Raw genomic sequence first — 6572 nt, 5'->3', positions numbered from 1 at the left:
ATGGTTGGGTTTTACCTTAATGAATCTTTAGTAGTTGCGGATGCTTGCTAGAGTTCCAATCATAAATGCATATGATCCAAGTAGAGAAAGTATGTTAGCTTATGCCTCTCCCTCGAATAAAATTGTAATAATGATTACCGGTCTAGTTATCGATTGCGTAGGGACAAATAACTTTCTCGTAACAACAAACTCTCTACTAAACCTAACTTAGTTATGTATTTATCTAAACAGCCCCTACTTTTTATTTACTTGCTCTTTATTATCTTGCATACCTATCCAACAACACCTACAAAGTACTTCTAGTTTCATACTTGTTCTAGGTAAAGTGAACATCAAGCGTGCGTAGAGTTGTATCGGTGGTCGATAGAACTTGAGGGAATATTTGTTCTGCCTTTAGCTCCTCATTGGGTTCGACACTCTTACTTATCGAAAGAGACTACAATTGATCCCCTATATTTGTGGGTTATCAGCTGGTGACGCCGAAATCTCCGGAGTAGGCTGATGAAGAGATGGCGAAGCCCCCGGTCTAGGCCAAGGTAACGGAGCGGGTCGGTAAGGAGACGTTGTAGCTGCCATGTCAGCCGAGGTATTGAAGCAGTTCGCGTGATGGATATCAGCTTGAAGAAGCAACAGTGCGGCCATGCCGACGCTGGTCATAACTTGTGACGCGGTGAAAGTCGGATTGATCAAGTGACCGAGCGGCGATGCCGGCGCGCCTGACCCGTGCAATCCGTGGGGCGATGGTGTTGGTGATAATTTAGTATTCGTGATGCCGAACTCTTGATCGGCTTGCCAAGCTGATGATACGATAAGGTTGGGCTCGGCTCGATGAAGCGACGATATGTCTAGCGCAGGTCGGTGGACTGGAGTAAAGGCTGGTTTGACACTTGCGTGGCGGTGAAGATTACCTTCAAAAATGAGAAAAATTTGTGAGTATGTGTTCGTAAACAAAACACAATACCCTACAAAGAGATTCTTCCAAAAAGGTTGTCTAATATCCCATTCGTAAAGAAAGATGAACTCGGGTCAGATTCGTATTCGCGCAGAAAATAGATCCGAAAAGTAATGCACTAATCGGAAGGTTCCCGGAGTTTGGACGGTCGGATCGAGCTGAAATTTTGAGAGGTGGTAGATATAGGAATTCCGTAGCCGATTAATGGTTGGATCTTCCAAAGGACGTCCGAGCTAGATGCTGGACACCACGCTCCAAACTCGTCAAGATTCCCGTCCAGATTCGACAGGGCTCTGGTATATCGAAGATCGGCGGAGATTGCTTCGTCGGAACGCGATGAAATTTTACAGTGTTGTTGTAGACTCAATTCCGCACAATTCCAGAGAAGAAATCGTCAAAGCGATGCTCGAGGAGGTGGTGGTAGCGGATACAAGTTCATTGTTCGGAAAACAGCACGGTCGCCCGAGGGCAATGTTGACGTTGAGCCCCTGAGCTCCATGGATGATTTCTCCATGATCATGATAGAGATTGGAGTTGATGTCGATAAAGTCCCTCGTCCGAACATGATGATTGGAGGCATGGCACAGTCCTTGGTCAAGCCAAGGTGACCAGTCAAGGCGGTGACGAAGACGCCGACGTTGCAGTTGATCTGCAGGCGAGCCGTTGATCTTTTGTCGATCACACAGTAGAACTCTCAATGAAAGCACCATTGGTGGTTGGCCTGGCAAAAATTGACCTTTAGTACCAGTTAGTGGCTCCAACGGTACTAAAGGTCATTCCTATATATACAACACTTACGAAAATTTTGTAGTTTCATCTCCACTTCTTCTCATCTGCTTCGACGTCGCCCGTCGCCGTCCCCATCGCCACCCCCGCCGCGCACCGTCGCCGCCGCCCCCGTCCCCGTCGACACGCCGGCCCCTCCTCGCCGGCCCCGTCGTCGCCGTCTCGCTGCCGCCCCATACTCCGCTGCCCCGTCGCCATCGCCGTGCCCCGGCCCGTTGCCTTGCTGTGAGAACCCCGGCCGCCATGGCCGGGCGCCCCCAAGCCCGCAGACACACACACACACACACTTAGATGTTTTTCTGTTTTTCGTTTTTAGTTTTTTCTGTTTTTCTATTTTTTATACAAAGGTTTTAGATGAATTAATTAATTAGATTATAATGTCAAATGTTAGATGAATTAGCTAGATATTTTAATGTTAATGAATTAATTTTTTATACTTTTAGTTTGATGAATTAAATATATTAATTAATGTTAGATGAATTAGTTTTTTATACTTTTGTCAAAATGTTAGATGAATTAGCTAGCCATATATATATATATTAATGTTAGATGAATTAGCTAGAATTTGCATATAGAATTTAAAAAATGTTATATTTGCATATAGAATTTTGACATATGCAACGATATCATTTTTTAAATTTGTATATGAGAAATCACAATCCAATCATTTAAAAAATGTTACATTTGCATATAGTATTTGTTCTCGATGGTGCCCGACCCGCATCCTCGCTATCAATCCGTTCGCGACGACGTCCTGCTTCAGAGGACCCATGTCCGGGACTGGGCTCCGTCGGGCTGGCACTGGGAGGTGATACCTTCAGGGGCGCGCCGCTTGATGAGGAACCCGACCCCGGGTCCCGTCGTCGACCCTCAGCTCCTTTGGTGGCGTTCGCGTGGGCCACTTTTGGTGTGGATGGAGCCGGCCCCGCCGGAGGTGGTACATCGTCGTGTCAAGGAGGAGGACGAGCACGTCAATCGCTACATGGCTGCTATGGACATCAGGTTCTCCAATACCTGGCAGGTTCTTCGGGGATCTCACCCGAGCTATGATCCTGTGATGGTTCCTTCTCTTTGGGTGTCCACTGCCCGCGCCTCAGGAACCGCGAGTGAGCTAGATTATTCTGTAGTATTCGATCTTTATTAGCTAGAGCTAGCTAGTGATGTATTCGATATATAATATTCAAGACGATGTATCTGAGAATATATATATTATTCGAGACGATGTATTCGAGATTATATATGTATATTATTCGATAATATTCGAGACGATGTATTCGAGATTATATTTGATGATGCATATTATGTACTATGATTCAGTTTTTCCTTATTGATTGCATGCATGCCTTGTAATTTGAATACTAAATTGTTTTATATTTCTTCTGGATTAGTAAATAAAAGCTATGGCGGACAATACCGACAGAGAAGGAGAAGAGGCCCTATTCAAGATCATACGCTCCCCTGGCCGGCCCGATGATAAGAATGAAGAAGATGACAGCTCCCAATATCTGAACAATACCGGGGAGGGTGATATGATAATCAATCGTGATAACCGAACTGATGAAGTCCAGAACTATGATTATGATGACGAAGAAAATGTTGATCTTGAAATAACAGAGACCGGCGAGATATATTTATATAAGTAGGCATCTGGTGATCATCACATGTTTTAAATGATTTGAAGATATATTAATGTAACACCCACGATGCGGCTATATCTCCCACGTGTCGAGGCATGACTTAGAGGCATAACCGCATGGTGGTTTAGTCGCAAGTGGGGTAATCTTCACACAATCCCATGTACTGAATAAGAAAGGGATAAAGACTTGGCTTACAATCGTCACTTCACACAAATAACAAGTTAAACATACATCATCCAGAGTACAATCAAGGAACAACTACGGAACCAAAATAAAAGAAGACAACCCCAATTGCTAGATCCCCGATCGTCCCAACTGGGCTCCACTATTGATCAACCAGAAAAGACACAACACCACGAACAAGATCTTCATCGAGCTCCCACTTGAGCTCGGTAGCATCACCTGCACTGTTATCATCGGCACCTGCAACTGTTTGGAAGTATTTGTGAGTCACGAGGACTCGGCAATCTCACACCCGCGAGGTCAAGACTATTTAAGCTTATGGGTAGGAAAGGGTAGTGAGGTGGAGCTGCAGCAAGCACTAAGCAAATATGGTGGCTAACATACGCAAACAAGAGCAAGAAGAGAAGCAACGCAACGGTCGTGAAGCTAGAAGTGATCAAGAAGTGATCCTGAAACTACTTACGCACAACCATAACATAAGAACCGTGTTCACTTCCCGGACTCCGCCGAAAAGAGACCATCACGGCTACACACGCGGTTGATGCATTTTAATTTAAGTCAAGTGTCAAGTTCTCTACAACCAGATATTAACAAATTCCCATCTGCCACATAACCGCAGGCACGGCTCTCGAAAGTTAATACCCTGCAGGGTTGTCCCAACTTAGCCCATCACAAGCTCTCATGGTCAATGAAGGATATTCCTTCTCCCGGGAAGACCCGACCAGTCTCGGAATCCTCGTTACAAGACATTTCGACAATGGTAAAACAAGACCAGCAAAGGAGCCCGATGTGCCGACAATCCCGATAGGAGTCGCATGTATCTCGTTCTTAGGGAAACACCGGATGAGACTAGCTACGAGTAAAACCAGCCCTCAAGTTTCCCCGAGGTGGCCCCGCATGCAGCTCGGTTCGGACCAACACTTAGAGAAGCACTGGCCCGGTGGGTTAAAATAAAGATGACCCTCGGGAGCGCGACTCCCAAGGGAAAAGTATAGGTGGTGGTGAGGCAAATGGTAAAACCAAGGTTGGGCCTTGCTGGAGGAGTTTTATTCAAAGCGAACTATCAAGGGGTTCCTATAACACCCAACCGCGTAAGGAACGCAAAATCAAGGAACATAACACTGGTATGACGGAAACTAGGGCGGCAAGAGTGGAACAAAACACCAGTCATAAGGCCGAGCCTTCCACCATTTACCAAGTATATAGATGCATTAATTAAAATAAGAGATATTGTGATATCCCAACATACCCATGTTCCAACATGGAACAAATTTCGTCTTCACCTGCAACTAGCAACGCTATAAGAGGTGCTGAGCAAAAGCGGTAACATAGCCAAACAACGGATTGCTAGGAAGGTGGGTTACAAGCTTGACATGGCAATATGAGAGGCATGATATAACAAGTGGTAGGTAGCGCGACATAGCGATAGAACGTACAACTAGCAAGCAAAGATAGAAGTGATTTCGAGGGTATGGTCATCTTGCCTGAAATCCCGCAAGAAAGAAGAATGAGTCCAAGAAGAAGACAAACTGGCGTAGTCGAACGGATCCTCACAAATGCGACGTTGCCGGAACTAACAAGAAGGAGCAACACCAGAAAGAAGCAAGCAACATGGTAAACACACAAGCATAAACATGGCATGATGCACAACCAAGGATGATGCATGGCCGGTTTAACTATGCATGGCATGGCCAAGTGCACAAACAGAACTACAAGTTAAGTGGAGCTCAATATGCAATGAGTTGCATATTGACGAAACACCACATTCAATTATTTAGTTCACCCCCGATTATGTACCCAACAATATTAAATGTTATTAAACATGGCAAGAGGTGAAGCAAAAGTAAACTACACATTTTAGGCAATTTTAAATGAGGCCGGAAACAATAAATAACCATTCCGGTAAATCCCCACATGCATATTAGTAATTTAAGCAAACAACAGTTTTAAACATTTTAAATGTTGTTATCATGATGCAGATGAAAAATACAAGTTTATGTAATTTTTGTTAAAGGTTGACATGAAGATGGTATGGGGCATTTGGTCGCCACGACGGAAAGAAAGGGATGTCATGGCAGCGAAAATGGAAATGGTGCCACGGCAACGTTCCGATGATCCGACAACTAGTTGAGATGCCGGTGCAAGAAGCAAATGTCAGATGTGCGGAATGTGCAAGAGGTACGGGGAGTGATCCCAGATACCGGGTGTCCCACGAATCGGTGACAAGGAAATGAGTGACAAAACGGACACAATGTGAACACGGCCAAACATGAGCATCTCATACAACACATCACACACATTTGTCCACGGGCGTCGTTCTGGCAGTTATACCTTCCAAGGGAGCATTCTCAAAGCGGTTCGAGTTCGTAGAGGAAGTAGTTGTTTCTCGCGACGGTAGTGAAAGTAGCGGTTCTCGCGGGTCGTAGAGGAAGTAGTTGTACTCGCGAACTTGTCGGATCCACGGCGACGGTAGTTGTTCACGTTCTTAGTCACACAAGTTTCCATAGATGTTCAGGGTCATGACGAGGAACTTGACGTCCACGGAGGCTTCGAGGGTCGACGGTAGTGGTACTTGGCAAAATGCACGTCGATGGTCTTGAAGGTTTCGAAGGGGTAATTGATGACTCCAAGCCCTTCACGGTCGATGGTGGTGGTACTTGGTGCAACACCTTGTAGACGTTCGGGCGTCGGTATCCAACAGGAGAAAACGCGCTGGTTGCAACCGAAGGCAACAGGGAATGTGGATGTTGTGCTTGCAGCTATAGGAAACGAAGATGGCCGGGAGGTGCAGCAGAGGATGTCGCGGGTGGCGCACTGGAGGCGGGAGCGGCTGGCGATGGCGGATGCAGGGGGTGCGGCGGCGCAAGGACTCGCCAGATCCTGCACGAGGAGGATGAGAGCGGTCGGCCGGCGTGGTCGTCTCACCATGACCCGAGGCAGGGGAGGAGCGGGCTTGGGGCGGCCGGCGTGGCGCTCCTGGGCGGGCAGCTCGCGGAGGAGGCGACCGGAGAGCT

The sequence above is a fragment of the Triticum urartu genome, chromosome 4 (assembly GCF_003073215.2).
Source record: "Triticum urartu cultivar G1812 chromosome 4, Tu2.1, whole genome shotgun sequence".
Taxonomy (NCBI): Eukaryota; Viridiplantae; Streptophyta; class Magnoliopsida; order Poales; family Poaceae; genus Triticum; species Triticum urartu.
This window is presented reverse-complemented; position numbering follows the sequence as displayed.